Raw genomic sequence first — 22,109 nt, 5'->3', positions numbered from 1 at the left:
CTATCAACAGGAATGACCAACACTGAGCCACAGATGTGTCATCATTCCCCAGGGTTACCTGATAACAACCTGGTTGCCAGTTGACTATATTGGACCACTTCCTCTCTAAAATCATAATGCTTCCTTACTGGAGCAAATAGTGTTTTTGGCTGTGGAGTTATTTTTCCTGCATGTAATGCTTCTCCCAAACCACAATATTACAGAATGCCTCACATAAAATTGGAAAATGCTTTAATCACCACCATGATATACAACACAATACTGCTTCTGAACAAGAAACTTACTTTAAAGTCAGGGAAGTAAAACACTGTGCCCACAAAGTTTGTTACATATTTTATGTCTGGAGTGGAGGAGATCCTTTAGGATATCTCTTGGAGCTACCAAGTTTTTCATTAAAGTAAACTTTATAATTCAACAATGTAATCTAGACAGAATGACAAAGGGCACAGATACATCAGAAATATATGTATGGGTCACTGTTCTAGGAAAGGGATCATAACTTGCTGAGGTGCTAGTAGAGGAGGATGGAGGAACTACAAATGAGGATTAGGGGGAGGTAGTTATAAATAGTAGATAGGGCTGCATGGCAATTTGCACAAAACAGGATTCCATCACGAATGATTTTTTTTTGTTTTGTTAAGAATGCATTTATGTGACTAATTTGTTTTGTATCCTTAATTACTTTGTCAAGTGATGTAACCCCAACATAGAGAACATGTATAGCAATCATACTGAAGTTCAACATAATATGGCAGAAGAATGTTCTTTGACAGGTACCACCAACTATTCTTAATAAATAATGTGTTTTCAGTAATTGATCGTGCCTCCTTCTTAGTAGTGGGATACTATATGAATTGAACATGTACAGTTCTTATGAATAATGAGAAATTATCTGTGAGTTCATTTGATCATCAGTCCTTTTGTGTTCATGATAGTATTTCCATGAAGTCACCCAACGTCTCTGCCCTTTGTATTCATTGACATGCTTTCCCACACAGATCCACGAACAAATAATGATGGTCTTCCCATGTTCAGATTGTATATCTCTGTCAATAAAGGTAGGAGATGTTACCAACCAGAATCCATAGAAAACAAGTTGGATTAGGGTACAAATGAGGATGATCAACTTAGGTGCTGCTGTTATCATAATACCTCTCATCCTTCTCCCTGGGGTAATGAGCTTGAATGCCATGACCACAGTTACTGTTTTGGCCAACACGGTAGAAACAGCCACTGTAAAAAATACTTCAAACATGGTTTGCTGCAGATTGCAGGTGGCCTGGTTGGGGTGTCCAATGAAGAACAAGGAACAAAGAAAAGAGAAGATGAGTGAGATGAGCAGTATGTAGCTGAGAATTCGGTTATTGGCCTTCACAACAGGAGTATCCTTGTGCTTCACAAAAATGACTAGTACTAGTACTGTTAAGGCAGAGAAGGACAGGGCCATGAAAGCTAGAGCCATCCCCAAGGGATCTTCATAAGCAAGAAATGACACAGCTCTTTGGAGGCAGTGGGTTTGCTGTAAGTTGGCATACTTATCATCTGGACACCTCACACACTGTTCCATATCTGCTAGTGAACAACAATAAACCCTTATAAGATATCATAATTATGTAGGCAATAATTGTGTATTTGTATTATTCATAGGATATATGAACACATAATTTGATTTTGAGCATCTATTTCATTCCTTATTGCCATAGGGACCACTGACTTAAGATTGCTTTCTATTAACCTATGCTTTGTGATGGAACAAAGCACTATCATAAAGAATGGAACAGAAAAAGTCATTTATGAAACAAAATAAGAAAAAATAGGATGATAACTAATATGCATCATCTCAGATTATTAAATTCCTCAAACCAAAAATTCACTACTAACACACAAGAGTAGTGTGCAGACATAGTTATTGATGCCAGTTGATGAAATATATTATGTACTTTGTTTGCTTTGAGAGTTGTTCTCTTTATCTATATCTACACATAGGCAACAGAGCATATAATTCCTCATGCAAATATTGCTTGCATAAAGTAATATTTTCATTCTTGAAACTGTATGCCTCACAGACAAATGCATGTTCCTGTCATTGTGGTAAGATCTCTTTCTTCCCAACTTCACATTCAAAGTTATATGGCATGAAGTTTATGGATATTTACATTCATTCCTCTTTCCTTAGGTAGGCTGTGATTGATGATAAGCACTATCCCCTCTCTTGCTGCATTTTTGAAATCTTCAGTCTTGTTTTAATTCTTTGACAATAAATGCTTAATCCCTTAAGCCATCTAGGCTCTCAAAATACCTTTCATTAAACAATAACTGTTACCCTGAGCCTGTGGTCTTAATATAAAATCAGTAACCATCATACTGTGAAAGAAATGTGTTGTTTACAGAATATATTGCAGATTATTTGCTGAGTCCAAAAGAAGTTGATATTATTTAAGTTCTGAAACACAAGAGTTTAGGTCTTCAGTTTCCATCTAGACCATATCTTATTTCTAGTCTGGAATGAAAAGGTATTTGAATTCATCAATTTCTATTCTTCATGCAAGCATGTACCTGTTTCATTGGAACCTCAATTTCTGGGCACTGGACACAATCAAAGCAGCAGTCTGCTGTTTCTTTCTGATGAATTTTCCTGAATCCAGCAGTACATGTCACACTACACATGGAGGAGGGAACCTGAGGAAACATTATATATAGTGGTGTGTGTGTGTGTGTGTGTATGTGTGTGTGTGTAGTTCATGTATACATCATATGTATAATGATCCATAGATTGCTATGTGGGACATTAAAAGATATGGCTGTAAATATTCCTCTGATAACCAGTATTACTTAAAAATATCAGGGACATTTTTATTTTGTATTACTCTGATATACACTGACTGTCACAGTACATTTATATATCATGTAATACTATATATGCAATATTTAGTTTGTAGCAGTTTAAAATTTTTTTCTAAACTGATTAATTGAAAAGGAATATTTATTTGGCATCAGTTTCTCTATAACTAATTATAAATAAAATAAATGTAAGAACACTGATTTGTATGGTAAATCAAAAACAAGTTGTTTGATGAGTATGAACAAAATATGTTATATAAGACTCTCATAAAATTAATGAATTTTTCCTAAGTTTAAAAGAAAACTTTGAAACCCCTATCCCATCGACCTCCTTCTTCTATGAGGGAGCTCCCCTACCCACCCACCCACTCCTGTCTCATCACCCTGTTCTTTCCCTATGCTGGGGCATCAAGCCTCCACAGGAACAAGGGCCTCCCCTCCTACTGATGCCAGATAAGAGAATCCTCCATAGAAGAAGGGAAACCAGGAATGCTGATGCTATTTAAAATGTAAATAAATAAAATAACCACTAAAAATGTATAAATTAAAAAAGCCTTGAATCTGGAGAAATTTTTCTGTTAACAAATATGTGCTGTACTTAATTAAACTATAAATATGTTTACACAGAATCAAAAAATTCTGTGATTTATATATAGTTAGAAAATTTTAATTATATATACACATATATTTGTATATATGCATACATATATATTATTATATGTTTAGTAAATATATTCCTGTGTTGTGTGGTTGAATAGGCATGTGGATGCAACTAAACATGGAATCCAGAGGCCTTTGATCCCTGTGACCTGACTTAGATGAAGATGAAAGGTATAAAATTTTGGTGATTGGAACTGAGGATGGTCTTTTGCAAGAGTAGCAATTGGACTTAACTTCAGTGCCTCATATTTTAAAATTTAGATATCCTGAAAAAATAAAAACTGTGGTATACCCACTGATGTTCCTCCTGTGGCCCACTCCAGGTCTTCAGATATGTGAAGTTATTGACTATGTGGGAAACAAGAAAAATAGCTTCCTAATTTCACTTTTAATCCAAGGCCAAGGAAAATTCCAACTGATGAAAATGTCATAGTCTGCACACCAATTTTCCCTATGGCTCATGTTCACCATTTCTCCAACAGGGTTAGTAAATACCCTGGTTTTCAGCAAGGAAGCCACCTAAATGAGGTGAATCATTAGATGCTTACATGGGCATATCAATAAAGAAAATGCCAAATTCAGAATTTTCTCTAATTTTTTAAAGACTTTCAGAAAAGACAGCTGTATTAAAGTAATCCTGTGTAGTAAAATAAGTATATCTTATGGATAATTAAAAATTAATATACTTAATACTAATGTTCGATGATAAAATGTGCTAGAAAAATTATTACCAGATATCAAGTAACATGCTGTGTTTGTGTGTGTGTGTGTAGTGTGTGTGTGTGTGTGTGTGTGTGCTGTGCAAGTTTGTCAAAAATACTTTGTAATCAATGGAAGCCATGTATGTGCAAATGAAGGGGAATTCTGAATGTCTGCAAGTTGTGAAAATTAAGAATGATTCTGGGTCTTTCATACACATATATTATGCATGTATGAAAAAAGCACAAACTTAATAAAATGTGCAGTCCTAATGATTTATGATTTTATAAATAATTGCTAATTTAAATGAATAACATTTAATCCCAGCTCATGTACCTATTCTTTTGAGGTTTTGTTGTTGTTGTTGTTTTTGTTTTTTTGTTTTTTGGTTTTTTTTGTTTGTTTGTTTTTGTTTTTGTTTTTTGAGACACGTTTCTCTGTGTAGCCATGGTTTTCCTGGAACTCACTCTGTAGACTAGGCTGGCCTCTAACTCAGAAATCCACCTGTGTCTGCCTCCCAAGTGCTGGGATTAAAGGAGTGTGCCACCACTGCCCAACTCATGTACCTATTCTTGAGAAATTATTCTTTATAAAAATACTATAACCTAGTCATCACTTAAGGCTTTTATGATAAAACTCTTGGCTCCTATTTTAAATTTTGAATTCATTTGGTGAAATGTTGAGACACATTTTCACAAAATTCCCTAATATTCATAAAAAATGTATTGTTTCCATTTAAATCTTATCCTTGTGTATGATATTTATCCATTTAAAGATTTACTAGGGAGTTTTGTAGTGTAGAAATCTTTCCACTGAGAAAATAATCTCTAACAAATGTACAGTTGTTTCTCAGGGTCCATTTTTTAAAAATCACATTGCTTTATTGAAACACAATGAAATATAAGAAACTTTACCTGCAGACAGTCCATGAATACTCCCTTGGGTTCTGCCATTTTCTGAGACTCTACTTGTTGAAGAATGAGTTCATGGTAGGTGTAGGCCACAGCATAAATCACATTATACAAATTGTAACCTTCATCACTCAGGACCATGTCATATTTGTGCAGTGTTGTCCATTCCAATGTGTTGATGAATGTAAAAGAAATCATTTTATTGCTGTTCTTAGAGATTGAACAATTAAAATAATTCCACCCCAGGAGAGAGTCAGAAATGCTTACTGGGTATTTGTCAGTGTTCATTGTTTGCATAAAATTCCTAAGTTTAGCACTCTCACCTTTGTGGTGTGCAAAAGTGACAGTCCCATGGAAGAAATCAAGGTGAAATCTTTTTTATTTGTGATAACATCCCATTGTGAGGTTGTGATCCAGATTCTCTGAATACCTAAATATCCCCATCTTCTAAAGCTGATTTCTAAAGTAGAGTTCATTTCACCATAAATGATAACAACCCTTGCTGTTGATGTCATAATTTGTTCATCATATATCTTAGCCCTTGACATGTATATGTGCGTGTTTTCTGGGATCACATTCACAAAAGCTAAACAGATGCCATTCCTTTGCATTTCTTCTCTCATGTCTGAGAGAAACTGAATACCCTGGTCATCATCTGAGATGACCAGTCCTATCCAAGTCCATCTAAAATGAAGCATCAAGGAGACCATGCCATGGGACAAATGGGTGTCCTTCGTGGCTACCTGATAGACATAGGGCAACTGGTCATAGTCCTTTAGGTTAGGATTAGAAGGTCCAAAGAAAACCTAAAGGATGCAGAAGAGAAGATGAAACATCCACATGAGTAATATGATTGTTAGGATACTTGGACTTACATACAGGTAATGATACTCACCTTCAGAACTCCTGTTAAGGATAATAAGATTATGCTATAAATATCTATTCCTATTAGATTCTAGACTATTTCTGACAAGTCTGAATGTCCTATAAAACAGTTTTCTCTGTTTTCTCAGGTATGATTATTTAACTCATATATATATATATATATATATATATATATATATATATATATGAGCTATATATGTGTGTGTGTATAATATATATGTGTATACACACACACACACACACACAGTATGTGTGTGTATATGTGTGTAGCAGCACACACATAAATGCATACTCTCCAAGCTTTGTTGTAGACACATGCAAATGAAATTTAAAAGTTGTTAACTATTCCAGTGTTATGCCTTCTTACTGTTGGTGTCCTAAAATAAAGTGCTAGTCTTAAGGATGATTTCCATGATGGTCCCATAATATTTGCAACACACATTTGCTCAAATCCACAGAAATAATTAAGAAAATCCAAAGTACTCTTTTGTTGTAAATATACTTTATCCAGAAGTCCCAATGTATCTCCACATAGGCCAACAATGATGTCAAATATCAAAGACATGTTGGGTAAAAGATAAGGATTCTTGTTGATCTCCTCAGTAGCAAAAATCATTACCAGAAGAAACTCATATTTTCTTTCTTGTATTCTAGAACAAGGCATAATAATGATTAAGGGAGATGTCTGAAACATAAAATTCAAGTTGCAATAAAGTTTCTTATATGAGACATGCCAAATTTCTGTCTAAATTTCTTGAATAAGTTTCATAAATTAGACGTCTTTAGAGCTCCATGCAATTTACAAATTCATAGATGTAAAGCACTATGATATGATAAATTTTGTATTTGTGAAAATCAATAAACATTATTTTTATTTCTGTCATCTTTAAACTAGATTCTTGTCCTATTGAGCAAGACTACTATAAAGTAACTTTGGAGTTGTAATTCCATAAATAAATAAATAAAAAAGCAAGGCTTAACCACATATAAAAGATATACCACATTCTCCTTAAGATTTTTATTATTTAAATGCAATTTATACATCAAACAAATTAATATTGAGTATTTTGAGAATCAGGTAATATATCAAAAATTTGTTCAACTTTTATATTCATATTCGTTCATAACCTAAAAATATTATTAATGAATATTTAATAATATCCATAACTAAGAATCTTATATCTAACATTGAGTACTAAATTGTTTCAAGACATACAAGTCTTGAGGTCTCAGAACTATGTAGCCACATTAAAAACAGGTTCTTATCTACAAGAAATATATTTTTTCTCCTAGATCTTCTCTAACATTATATTTATTTGATAATTAATAGATATATTGACCATCTACCTGATAGTGATAATAAGCCTAATATGTGACTGGGTATTTGCATAATTGGACCAAAAGATTACTCTGGTAACAGTATATGAAGCCTGACAGTCTTTATCCACATTAAGCATCAACTCCACAATGGCAGGAGGGATGCATTTAAAGACTATTTTAAAAAGAAAAGTATATGTATAATGTTACATTACATTATATCACAAGTTATATCACCAGTACTGTTATTCATGTAATCATGTATAGTAGAACCACATATACACAAATATTTTAATGGCTGAATGTATGCCTAACTTTTGGAGACCACAATTTGATAACCTTTTTATGAAGGCATTTAGGTGCATGTGCATATAAGACTCGTTGGCAGACAATAGAATATAGGCAGTGTTGTAGTCTCTTCATATTGAGCTCTTCCCAAAGGAGATAATTGTGAATTCAAGGTAGATAAAGAGACATCTTTTAAGATAAGATATCTACAAACACTCAACAGAATCCAGTCTCTCTCATTGTCCAGCATTGTGAACAGGAGGCCAACATTGTAAAGCTAAACTTAACTGTGACACATTTCAAAGTATTAAAATAGTCATTGATGTAATAATTAATTTTCAGTAATTCCCAAAGTAACAGTGTGAAGAACAGGACAGAACCCTACAGTTTGTGTATACAGCTAAATATTTCTAATTCATGACACTGAAGCAGAAAACATAGTTAATGACTTACCTAAAAAGAATAAGTTCATTATAATGATTCTCATCAATAGCTCCCTCGAATGTGAAAAGAGTAAAACCACAGTCACTTCTCAAATCTCTTTCATTATCTTCACTATTCTTTATCCTCCAAAAGCAACTGAGTTCAGTCGAACAGCACAAGATGAGAGAAAACATCAGGAGAAAAAAGGAAATAGTGAAACCATGTAGCTTCTTATGTCTGCTATGATCTAAGACAGAGCAGTTGTTTAATCTGTCCCTTATGCAGACAAACATCACACACACACGTGCACGCACACACACACATTTATGCCTCTGTGTCTGTTTTTAAGGCTACTGCTGTTTGGAGAACTACTTAATTATATTCAACAATTCCTTTCCATTCATCTTATGTCATGATCCCTGGATACATTGGGAAAATTCTTGCCTCAAGCTGTACATCTGAGGTCTGAAAAGTTTTGATCAAAACATTTCTGAAAACATGTTGTAAAGATCATGTTGTCCATCCTCAGGTGCCATGATTTCATTCATATCCATGGCATAAATATTTTCAGGGAGTATTGTCTTCTGGACAGCTTGAACCAGACCATGTGTCAACAGCCATAAGTATGAATACAATGAATTTCATCAGAACTTCCACAGTAAGACAAAAGTTGAGAAGGTCATAAGTGTTCATTAACATTTAGACTTTGAGTTTAATCATGGGACAATATATCTTCCATTGTCTAGAGTAGAGATTGGCATTCTCACATGCAACATTGAGGCAGGAGTTGAACATTCACTCTGTTATTCACATACAATTGTATGCTAGTCATGTTTAAAAAATATCCTCAAACTCCTGTAATTCCTGTAATCTCTAGAATATGTCATCATGCTGAATCCAATAATGACTTGAATTATAGAGACTCATCATCCATCTTGTACAGTATCTGTACCTGCAAAGACATTCACTGAGTTATAGTGCTGATGTCTTGCTTGATAATCAGTCCCTGGCAGTCAGTGACATTTGATGAAACATTTCTTTGGTTGATGTTTGTTCATAAGTCATTTCAGAAATTTCAGAAAAAATTCATACATTTTACTCAAAGGAATGAAAGAAATTAGATGTCATTCATGAGAGAGAATTTTATTGCTAATGTTAGTATATCTCTTATATTTTTCATTCTTGTCTAGTTGGTATTTGTTTTGACACAGTCCTGTCTTGGATTACATTGCAACAAGACAGATGCATGTAGCTTGTGCTCATTTATGTGACTTAGATTGCAATTAGCGACACAGATGGAGCATTGAATTGATGTGTTTTTTGGAACTACCTTATATTTTTGCCCACAATATCCACACAGAGTTAAGTGGAGTCTTTAACTCCATTTTTATAGTGGTTAGTATGTCACTGGCTTAAAGTAAAATTTTGCTGTGGAGTTTATTGTGATAAATCTTAGTTACTATGAATGAGAATTTGTTTCATACTTTGGTTGAATTATGAATTTGTCAGTTTAGAACTTATGAACCAAATGTTCTTAACAGATATATACACAACATTTTATCCTAAAGCAAAAGTATATGCTTTCTTCTCATCACATCGTGGTGCCTTCTACAAAATTGACCACATACTCAACAGATATAAGAAGATTAAAATAATCTCATGTATCCTATCAGATCACCACAGACTAAATTTAGACTTCAGTAACAACAAAAACAACAGAAAACACACATACCCATAGAACCTGAACCACTCTCTACTTAATAACAACTTTGTCGGGGAAAAAATAAAGAAAGAAATAAGGCTTTTATAAAATTCATGAAAATAATGACACAACATACCCAAACTTACGATAAATAAAGAAAGCAATGCTAAGAGGAAAATCCATAGCACTGAGTGTCTTCATAAAGAAGTTGGAGAGATCCTACACTAGCAACTTAACAGCACACCTGAAAGCCCTAGAGTGAAAGACCATCTCCTAATTTCTAATTCAAATACATATGCTTGGTAGATTTGTTTTGTTTGTTGTTTGTTTCATTTCAACATAAAATAGAGTTATCTGAAACAATTTAATTGTGAAAATGCCTACATAATATTCACCTGTAAGGCATTTTCTTCCTTTTTTTTTCTAGTTCTTAATGCCTATTCTTATATCTCTAAATCAGCATAGTCTGGTTTACTCACAATATGGATTATTTTTTAATAGACTTGTAGCATTACAGAAAATCACAACTTGTTAACATCTAAGAACAACTCACTGAGGGTGCTCAACCCATGTGATATATACACAACACAACCCCTCCACCAACATCTCAGGAAACATTATATAAAGGGACTGGAAGATAGTGAAACCTGGAGGACTTGGGTGCCTGCTGAGACACAATGTCTTTTCTGTAATACTGAAGCTGCACCTGTGATAACTTAACAAGTGGGTCACCTAAGTAAGATCTACAAAATGACATTACCAGTTGGCATGTCATAGGAAGGGGGGAATTTTCATATATTCACACACCTAAGTGGAGAACTACATACATTCTACTGATGCTGAGAGATGGAGATTCAGTCTTCTATGTTATCTGACACTCTCATCTATCCTTGGCATCAAAACTACATGTGTTTCACATACTTTTATGAGTATGCCATTTATATGAAGAAATATTAATCAATCAATCAATCAAAAATCAATCAAATATAAAGCAAAATGACCTGTAATAATGTTCTAAACTGTAGAATTTGAGCCATATTGTTCTCCATGAGAGTCCTGTCAATACTACATAGCTTAAGCTCCCTTAAAAGATATACTTAGGAGAAATGTAATTAGAATTTTTGGATGCAATGTAGATAGACTATTAGACCATGTGACAAAAATGAGAGTGAATCTGGGCTGTGTGTTCCTAGAATTTTTTTAATATTTATTATCATATACTTCTTTTAAGTGATTTCAAATATTTTCAGAGATTCTGTGCTCAGGAATGGAGAGATTGTTTGCTTTTTTCATTAATTAACTAGTTAATTAATTAATGTATTTATTTCTTCACTTTACATCCAATTCACTGCCCCTTTTGGAGTTCTATTCTCATATATTCCATCCCCACTTCAACCCTTATTCTATGAGAGGGTAGAGTGTTCTCTGTGTTTCCTATCACTCTGGCATATCAAAACTCTGTAGGGCTTTGCATGTCCACTCCCACTGAGGACAAACAAGGCAATGCAGTCAGGAGTTGGTACAAACATGGCAAGTAGGTTTTATCCAAGGAATGCAGGGATGGTTCAAAATATGGAAATCCATCAACAAAATCCACTATATAAACAATATAAAAAAACACAAGATCATCTCACTAGATGCTGAGAATGCATTTGACAAAGTTCAACACCGTTCATGATAAAAGTCTTGGAAAGATCAGAAATTAAAGGCCTATACGTAAACATAGAAAACACACTATACAGCAAACCAGTGGCCAACATCAAACTAAATGGAGAGAAACTTGAAACAAGCCCACTAAAATCAGTGACTAGACAAGGCTGCCCACTCTCTTCCTACCTATTCAGTATAGTACTTGAAGACTTAGCCAGAGCAATTAGACAACAAAAGGAGGTCAAAAAGATACAAATTGGAAAAGAAGAAGTTAAAAATATCACTATTTGCAGATGATATGACAGTATACTTATGTGACCCCAAAACTTCCACCAGGGAACTCCTAAACCTGATAAACAACTTCAGTAAAGTGGCTGGATATAAAATCAACTCAAACAAATCAGTAGCCTTCCTATACTCAAAAGATAAACAGGCTGAGAAAGAAATTATGGAAATAACACCCTTCACAATAGTTACAAATATTATAAAGTATCTTGGAGTGAATCTAACTAAGCAAGTGAAAGATCTGTATGACAAGAACTTCAAGTCTCTGAAGGAAGAAATCGAAGAAGATCTCAGAAGATGGAAAGATCTCCCATGCTCCTGGATTGGCAGGATTAATATAGTAAAAATGGCCATCTTGCCAAAAGCAATGTATAGATTCAATGCAATCCCCATCAAAATTCCAAGTCAATTCTTCACAGAGATAGAAAGAGCAATTTGCAAATTTATTTGGAACAACAAAAAACCCAGGATAGCGAGAACTATTCTCAACAACAAAAGAACTGGGGGAATCAGCATCCCTGACCTCAACCTATACTACAGGGCAATAGTAATAAAAACTGCATGGTATTGGTACAGAGACAGGCATGAAGATCAATGGAATAGAACTGAAAATCCAGAAATGAGCCCACATACCTATGGTCACTTGATCTTTGACAAAGGAGCTAAAACCATCCAGTGGAAAATGGACAGCATTTTCAGCAAATAGTGTTGGTTCGACTGGAGGTCAACATGTAAAAGGATGCACATCGATCCATTCATATCTCCTTGTACAAAGCTCAAATCCAAGTGGATAAAAGACCTTCACTTAAAACCAGATACACTGAAACTAATAGAAGAGAAGGTGGGAAAGACCCTTGAATACCTAGGCACAGGGGGAAAGTTCCTAAACAGAGCACCAATGGCTTATGCTCTAAGATCAAGAATTGACAAATGGGACCTGATCAAATTGCAAAGTTTCTGTAAGGCAAAGGACATTGTCAATAAGACAAATCGGCAACCAACAGATTGGGAAAAGATCCTAACCAATCCTACATCCGATAGAGGGCTAATATCCAAGATATACAAAGAACTCAAGAAATTATACTCCAGACAACCATATAACCCTATTAAAAATGGGGTACAGAGCTAAACAAAGAATTCTCAACAGAGGAAACTCGAATGGCTGAGAAACACCTTAAGAAATGCTCCACATCCTTAGTCATCAGGGAAATGCAAATCAAAACAACCCTGAGATACCACCTCACACCAATCAGAATGGATAAGATCAAAAACTCAGGTGATAGTAGATGTTGGCGAGGATGTGGAGAAAGAGGAACACTCCTCCATTGTTGGTGGGATTGCAAGCTGGTACAACCACTCTGGAAATCAGTCTGGCTGTTCCTCAGAAAGCTGGACATAGCATTACCTGAGGATCCAGCTATAGCACTCCTGGGCATATACCCAGAAGATGCTCCAACATATAATAAAGACAAATGCTCCACTATGTTCATAGCAGCCTTATTTATAATAGCCAGAAGCTGGAAAGAACCAAGATGTCCCTCAACAGAGGAATGGATTCAAAAAATGTGGTACATCTACACAATGGAGTATTACTCAGCTATTAAAAATAATGAATTTGAGAATTTTTTAGGTAAATGGATGGATCTAGAAATTATCATCTTGAGTGAGTTAACCCAATCCCAAAAGAACACACAGGGTATTTACTCACTGTTAAGCGGATGTTAGCCCAAAAGCTAGGATTAGTGAAGACTCAACCCGCAGACCACATGAAGCTCATGAAGAAGAAAGACCAAGAGGGGATGCCTCAGTTCTACTTAGAATGAGAAACAAAAATGCTCAAGGGAGCAAATACGGAAACAAAACATGGAACAGAAACTGAAGGAGGGGCTATCAGGAGACCATTTCACCTGAGTATTCACCCCATGTACAGCCACCTAAGCTGTACATCCACGGTTGTGGATGGCTGGAAGTGCATAATCTGAGGAACATAATATAGCTGTCTTTTTAGAGGTCTGCCAAAGACTAACACACTCAGAGGACAATGCTCACAGTTAACCACTGATATAATCAGGGGTTTCCTAATGGAGAACTTAGAGAGAGTACTGAAGGAGCAGAAAGGGTGTGTGACCCCAGGAGGAAAGCAACAACACCAAACAACCAGAGCCCCCACAGGGTCTAAACCACCAGCCTGGGAACACATAGGGAGGGACCCAAGACTCCAGCAGTATATGTAGGGGAAGGCGGCCTTGTCGGGCATAGGTGGAAGAGGAGTTTCTTGGTCCCATAAAAAAATAAACACAGAGTGGAGGGGAATGTGAGGGTGGGGAGGGGATAGTGGGGGGGGGTGTGGTCACTGCCTCATAGAAGCAGGAGGAGGGGGATGGGATAGGAGGTTTCTGGGTGGTGGGAGGAAGTGGGGTTAGGGGATAAAATCTGAAATGTAAATATTACAACCAATTTTTAAAAGGGAGAAAAAAAGAAAAGTTGTTAGAACCAACATCTTTAAAAAAAATGTCAGCCCCCTGGGGGTGGGAATTTTTTTTTTCTTGATACTAAAACTTTTTCTGAGAATTGTATATTGCAGAATACACAGCCTTGGTGTATCTACTCATCAAGCATACTGAGTAGACCTGCCCAATCCTCCGATGTCCTGGAATTCCATCTGGATTCAGTGAAGACACAGCATCAGAGGCTTATCAACTTACTCTTCCCCCCACCCCTCTTCTAATATCTCAACGCCCGTAATCAGCTTGAAGAAGTTAAAGAAGAGTCAGCGCCCCTATTCCCTGGGCTTGGGGACTAATGTGGTTAATAATGGTCTGTCTTTCTAGGGAAAAGTAGTGGGTTTTTTGGAACAGGGGGGATTAGCTAGGACTTATTGCATAGCCATAACCTATTGGTAGAAATCTGTATAATTATTATCAAGATGAAGTTATAATTTCTTAAATGGTACAAAATTTACTTTGATTTCAAATTAAAAAAAAAAAAGAATATATACTCTATATTTATTGGATAGAAACTCCATAGGTATTTGTTAAACCGATTTGACATATAGTATAATTCATCTCAGGAGTATCTGTCTGCTTTTATTGGCTTGTCCTATCGAAAGATGACTGTGTGGTATTAAAATCATCAACTATTATTGTATATATCTATAAGGGTCCTTTAAAAATGAATTTGGAGCCTCTCCCGGATCTGAGGCCTGGACCAGACCTCTGCAGGGTCTGCTGTTGAGTGGACCCCAGATTCTGACTGAGACATTCTGGAGGCTCCACAGATCCCACAGCCAGCATTAGAATGATCAGCCTTGGTGTATCTACTCAACAAGCAAGCTGGGCAGACCTGCTCAAACCTCTGAGGTCCGGGAATTCCATCTGGAGGCAGCGAAGAGACAGCATCAGAGGATTGTCAATTTGCTCTCCCCCCCACTCCTCTTCTAATATCTCAACGCTCATAATCAGCTTGAAGAAGCTAATGAAGAGTCAGCGCCCCTATTCCCTGGGCTAGGGGACTAAGGTGGTAAATGTTGGGCTGTCTCTCTAGGGAAAAGTAGTGGTTTTGTCAGAATAGAGAGGATTAGCTAGGGTTTATTGCATAGCCATAACCTATTAGTAGAAATCTGTATAATTAATATCAAGATGAAGATATAAATTCTTAAATGGCACCAATTTACTTTGATTACAAATTTTAAGGTTTTCAGTGGCATGAGCTTCTTAGTGATATGAGTGAGACGAATATTGTTACTCTCATAGGCATTGTACCAGTATAACCCATTTATGAATACAAAGCTTAGACCCAGTCCTTCTTTAACTTTTTTTAACTGATTTGAGATGGTCAGCCTGTGAGTTAAGGGACTATAGCAAATTCATGAGTTGGAGTTTACTATAAGGGTGTTCTCTATGTTTCATGTAGAAATAGCTGAGTGGAGTTAACAGGCAACAGTCCAGATTACCTTACATGGATAGCTGGTTTTCAAAACATCAGAAATCCTTAGAATTGACATGACAAACATTTCAGTATTAATGTTCATTTTCATTAGAGACCTGTCTGCTCTGGACAGCTTCCTATATTGAATTCTAAGAAGAAATTGAGCATCCTTGGAGTTACTCCAGTTGTGGTGAGACAGCCACTAGGCAAGAATTGCCACCTTCCTTCTACAGACAAATTACTGTCCAGAAAAGGACACACTTGCAGAATAGTTGACTGATTATATCTGCCTAGACAGAGTAATCAGCCCTTAATAATTCTGCAGCATTAAGGTCTGTCAGATGATCCTGGGCCAGAAGGCGGAAGAACAGATGCTCCAACGTTATGTAGTAGAGGGAGTGTCCAGGTTTTCAGAGGTCTCTATAAATTCGCTAAGTTTTAGAAGCTATGCTTTGTGCTTCCCACAATTATAGTTAACTCAGTCATTCTGGATTTCTGACGGGGTTGAAAACTTATAGCCTCTTAGCCAATTCTGGCTATTTACCTTGAGAGAAAAGATTTGAGTGGATGGTCGTCAGCTGACATTCATCATAAAGCCAAGGAAAAAGCCAGGTTCAGAACTAAGTGTTTTAGTTAGGAGAGACGACAGAGGTTCTGGTTAGTCAACAAAATGTTGGACTGGGTATGAGGACTATCTTGTACCTCACTGGTACAAATTGGCATAATTATGCTCTAATTGTATTTTGAGAGAAAATTTTCATTTTAACAGGAAGGGTGATATGTAGGAGGAGCTAAGGTGGGAGGAGTACTGAGAGGAAGAGAAGGAGTAAGAAGAGGAGGAGAAGAAGGAGAGGAAAAGCTGGGTGACGAAAGAGAGAAAGAGGGGGAGAGACAGGGAGGCAGATGTTCATGTATCTCCACCAGTCAAAGATAGTTGATATATCTAGGTTGGGTAGTGGGTTACACATCTGATTGAGCAATACCAAACTTATAAAGCCTATGATTAACATTTTAAAAAAATGTATATGTGCAAAAAGAAAAAGGGGGCATGTGATAGGGGTTTTCTAAGGGGGGAATGGGGAAAGGGGATGGCATCTGAAGTGTAAATAAAATATCTAATAAAAAAATAAAAAATATAAAATGTAAGCAATATACACATCAAAAAAAAAAAAAGAAAGAAAGAAAGAAAATCTCTTTCATTCCCTGATTTACAGGTTCCTGAAAATGCCTGTGTAGGATAAAAGTTTGGAAACTTTCTTCCATCATGTTTGCTATTCTCACTGTTGTGTTCCCTCTTTAGATCATATATTGAGGGTAGTATTAATAAGACATCATGGTCTACCTATGCCATTCCTAGGAGATATATCTTCACAGCCATCTTTCAGTCTCAAGATCTTCTTCAATTTTCCCTGAGCATTGGATGAGGGAAAATTTTATAAGAGGGTACATTCTTGGTTTTAAGTGTACATGTAATATTGGAGGAATTATTCTGATGTGGGTCCCACTTGGTCTTTATCCCCTTTACCTTTTCCTCTAGTAGCATGTGGTGAAATTTATAGCAACTTGAATTCTAGGCATGATAAGTTAAGCTTCTTGTTGGGGACCAACTTAACTCCTCTATATCTGATGAAATAAGTCAGGGTTGTCTTGAGGAGTATCTCCTTACTACCAGTTTGTATAGAGCAACAATACCACTCAAGACTCATGGATCTGTGTGGGAAAGCATGCCAATTAATACAAGAAACAGAGGTGTTGGGTGACATCATGGAAATACTATCATAAATACAAAAGGACTGATGATCAAATGAACTCACAGATAATTTCTCATTATTCATAAGAACTACTCATGTTCAATTCATATAGTATCCCACTACTAAGAAGGAGGCACGATCAATTACTGAAAACACATTATTTATTAAGAAGAGTTGGTGGTTCTTGTTAAAGAACATTCTTCTGCCCTGTTATGTTGAACTTCATTATTATTATCATACATGTTTTCTATATTGGTGTTACATCTTTTGAAAAAGAAATTGAGAATACAAAACAAAAATATCCACATAAATGCATTCTTAACAAAATAAAAATAAAATTCATGTTGGAATCCTGTTTTGTGCAAATGGCCATGCTGCCCTATCTGGTATTTATAACTACCTCTCCTGAGTACTCATTTGTAGTTCCTTCATCCTCCTCTACTAGCACCTCAGCAAGTTATGAACCCTTTCCTAGAACAGTGATCCATACATATATTTCTGATGTACCTGTGCCCGTTATCATTCTGTCTAGATTAGGTTATTGCATTTTACAGTTTACTTTAATGAAAGACTTGGTAGCACCAAGAGATATCTTAAAGGATCTCCTGCACTCCAGACATAAAATATGTAAGATACTTTGTGGGCCCAGGGTTTTACTTCCCTGACATTGAAGTAAGTTTCTTGTTCAGAAGCAGTATTGTGTTGTATAGCATGGTGGTGATTAAAGCATTCTCCAATTGCATGTAAGGCATTCTGTAATATTGTGGTTTTGAGAGAAGCATTACACACAGAAAACATAAACTCCACAGCCAAAATAGTATCTGCTCCAGTAAGAAAGCATTATGATTTTAGAGAGGAAGTGGTCCAATATAGTCAACTGGCAACCAGGTTGTTATCAGGTAACCCTGGGGAATGATGACACATCTGTGGCTCAGTGTTGGTCATTCCTGTTGATAGATAGATTTGACACTCAGCAGCAACTGTTGGCAGGGAAGCCTTGTATAACCTCCATGTTTTCCATTATGAACACTTTTTTATGGGCAAGTGGGCAATGACAGGGATGGTTTCTGAAACAGGATGACAATACACAAAACAGGTCATCCTATTCTCTTGATTAATGAGCACATCCACAGCCAAGGTCGCCCTGTGAAGAGCATTTACATGGGACACTAGTATTTTCAAATCTGTTGATCGTGTGTTGAGATCTATCCACATGCTTCTTCCTCAGATATCTTTCTTACCAATGTTCTTTTTTTTCCATTTCATTTAATTTATTTTTTACCCCTTTGCTTATCATTTGTGAATTTCATATCATGTATCTCACAATTCAGTTTGATAAAGATATGTAAATCATTGTGGTGGTTAGTTTTGTCATCTTGAGCAAATTAGAGTCACTTGGGAGGAAGGAATTTGAACATGACTTTAGGGCATCTTCTTGATTATTGATCAATGTGGCGGGACCCAACCCAGTGTGGACAGTGGTATCCCTAACTATACAAGCCTGGCCAGATAGAAAAGCAGGCTGAGAAAACCAGTGATTTTTATTCCTCCATGGTCTTCTTCAGTTTCTGCCTAGGTTTTTTCCATCCCAGACTATAACTAGGAAGCACAATGAACCATATTATTCCCCAAGTTGCTTTGGTCAGTGTTTTAGCACAGCAAAAAATCAAACTAGAACATTTGCCAAATTTGGTGCAAATCAAGTACTGCATCTGAAACACAAAACAATAGGATTGAAGTGTTTTCTTAATTTTTTTTCTTTTTAATGAAAACATACTTGTCAAGTCAGATATGGTGGTATATGACAGTAACCAGATCAATTAGTAGTCTGAGGCAAGATGCCATTTTGTATGTCTTACTTAGGTGACTCTGTTTTAAAGTTATCATAGGTGCAGCTCCACTATTACAGACAAGAAATTGTCTCTTAACAGGCACCCTATTCCTCCAGGTGTAACCATGTTCCAGTCCCTTTACATGATATTCCCTGATCCGTGGGTGGTCATGTTGTGAATATATCACTTGGGGTTGGAAACCCCACAGTTACTTGTTTTTACATGTTAACAAATTAAGGTTTTGTGCAATGGTACAAAGTCTATTAAAAATAAGCTGTAGCATGAGTAAACAGGAGCATGCTTATTTATGGCTATAAGGGTAGACATTAAAAATTAGTCTGGTTTAGAGAAATAGCATTATTGGATTTTCCTTTTAGGCTCCAAGACCTCAACAGATAATGGTACCATTTAGGTTTATAGTCACAAACATTTTTGTTTCTGTTGAGTGCATTAAGGACAATTACACAGGTGTTGGTTATGCCTAGTTGTACTTGCCACAGTTCCATAGTAGAATATATGTATTCATTCTAGGCTTTGTGGTGGTTCTCCAGTTTTACATCTGGGTAGAAATTAGATTTGCTTTTCTCTCTTGGAATCTTTCATAACTCCCTCAGTTATGCTGAATGATTGCCCTCAGGAAAGAATTTTCCTGGTCAGTTTCAGCTCAATACTACCATGTCCTGTACAGACGTGTAGGGTGCAGTCAGTAATAATGCATAGCTTTAACTTCTGGTAGGCAACTAAGATGATTGGCCATAACATAGTTGTCATAGTATTTTTAATTACACTGAACAATGGCTATAAACATGGTTTCTCATACATAATACTAAAATTCATATTAGATTGTCTGTGTATCTTGGGTTATTCTTATTAACCCAAGTTATACAAATTCTTTGAATAATTTTATGTTAATATACACACATTTAAACATTTATATAGGCAATTGTAATTTTATTTGTAATTAAATATTTTTCAAATAATGTACATTTGATCATATTTTCTGTTTGGCAAACTTCCACCAATCCTCTCAATTAACTGTGCAACAAATTTCATGTTTCTCTCTCTCTTTAAGCAAAGTGTAAAATGTCAAACAAAACTAAGAGAAAGACATTATGACAATACAATGCTCAAAATAAAATAAAATTACCAAGAAGTCTGACAACACACATACACACACACACACACACACACACACACACACACACACACCAAGAAAACAATTTTAAATTTTCTTTCATGTTGGGCACCTAAATTATAAGTCATGGTCTTTCCCTGGAGGGTGCTGCTACAATCAGTGACACTATGTTATAGAAAACATTAAATCTTTTGCAACAACTCTAAATTGCCAATAATATCTTGTGTAGAAGTGGGACTTTGAGTTCACATTCCTTTCTATGTATTATATTATTGAACCTGTGCAGTTCTTATAATATTTCCATGCACTTTTCCACACAGATCTCTAGATTTGAGTGTTGTCTTTGTTGTATACATCCTGGATTTAAGGCATTTTTTCCTGTGGACAACACTTACTTAAGTCATTAAATCTGAAAATATCAGTCTGGTGTCCAAATGGAAGTTGTACCTATACTGAGTAACATGCATGGTGCCAGAAAGTACTCTTTGTGCTTCCAACGGAAAAGACAAGAGGGGATAAAAACCAACTGGAACTGATTTCTTTCTCTTTCTTGGACAGCTTCAAATTCTGACAAGTTTTTATTATTGGACTGGGCATGGGATCTCCAATGGAAGAGTTAAAGAAAAGACTGAAGGAGTTGAAGGGGTTTGCATCCCATAGGAAGAACAACAATATCAACCAACCAGACCAGCAGAACTCTGAGGAACTAAACCACCAACCAAAGAGTACACATATAATATCCCATGACTCCAGCTGTATATGTAGCAGAGGATGGCCTTGTTAGACATCAATGGGAAGAGTGGCCCTTGGTCCTGTGAAGGCTTGATGCTTCAGTGTAGGGGAATTCGAGGGTAGGGAGGCAGTGGGAGTGGGTGGACAGGTGAGAAAGCACTCTCATAGAAGCAGAAGGGAGGATTGCATAGGGAATTTCCAGAGGGGAAACCAAAAAACGTGATAACATTTGAAATCTAAATAAATATAATAACCAAAAAATTGGAAAGAAATATTTAGTAACTCTTATTCTGAAAAGTTCATAATGAGACATTTCATCTAGTGTGAATTATATGTTCACAGAACTCACTGACCTTATTGTGATAAAGGTATTGTGTATGATATTATTTTCACTACTGATATTTCCCACTGAATGGAACACGTTCATTTCATGTTTAAATGGTATGTTTTCATAAAAGTACAAGAGTCTTATATAGCAGACACAGTCTAAACACCATATTTCTTTTCATGTACTGTACTCTTCTTAATATGTTACCTGATATTCTTAACACTTGATAGTAAAGCTACTCAAAAACCTGCTCCTCTGTGATTGCCATCAACAATATGCAATGCTGCCATTATGCTCCACAGTCTACTAACACTCACTCTTGTTTCTCTTTTCCAATTGGTTTTTTGATTGCATCAGTAATCTGTAATCTGTAATATTCTAAATCATTAATGAGACAATTTACCATTTTGTTAATGTCATAGTTTCTATTGCTGTAACAAAACATCATGGTCAAAAGGAACATATGAAAAAAGTATTGATTTCCCTGTGTACCTTTGTCACAGTTAATTGAATGACACCAAGACAAGAACATGGATGCAGGAGCCCAATTAGAGTCCATGCAATTATGCTCATTACTGCTGTCATGTCCATGTTGTCTCAAATCCTTTCTTATAATTCCCAGAACAACATGCCTGGAGGTGACACTGTTCACAAAAAACTGGGTCACCTTTTATTAATCATTAATTAAGAGCATTGCTTATACACATACACACATCAAAATGATGGCAGTTATGCCTCAGTTG

General features: G+C 35.9%; 1 pseudogene; it reads right to left on the bottom strand.

Annotated features, from left to right (window-relative positions):
• Nucleotides 1–871: 871 nt before the first annotated feature.
• LOC117723688 (vomeronasal type-2 receptor 116-like) lies at nt 872–10,496 on the bottom strand (annotated as a pseudogene).
• Between the last annotated feature and the right edge of the window lie 11,613 nt (nt 10,497–22,109).

Source organism: Arvicanthis niloticus, chromosome 19 (genome assembly GCF_011762505.2).
Source record: "Arvicanthis niloticus isolate mArvNil1 chromosome 19, mArvNil1.pat.X, whole genome shotgun sequence".
Classification (NCBI taxonomy): domain Eukaryota; kingdom Metazoa; phylum Chordata; class Mammalia; order Rodentia; family Muridae; genus Arvicanthis; species Arvicanthis niloticus.
The sequence above is the reverse complement of the archived record's forward strand: the minus strand, read 5'-3'. Positions and strand labels throughout refer to the sequence as shown.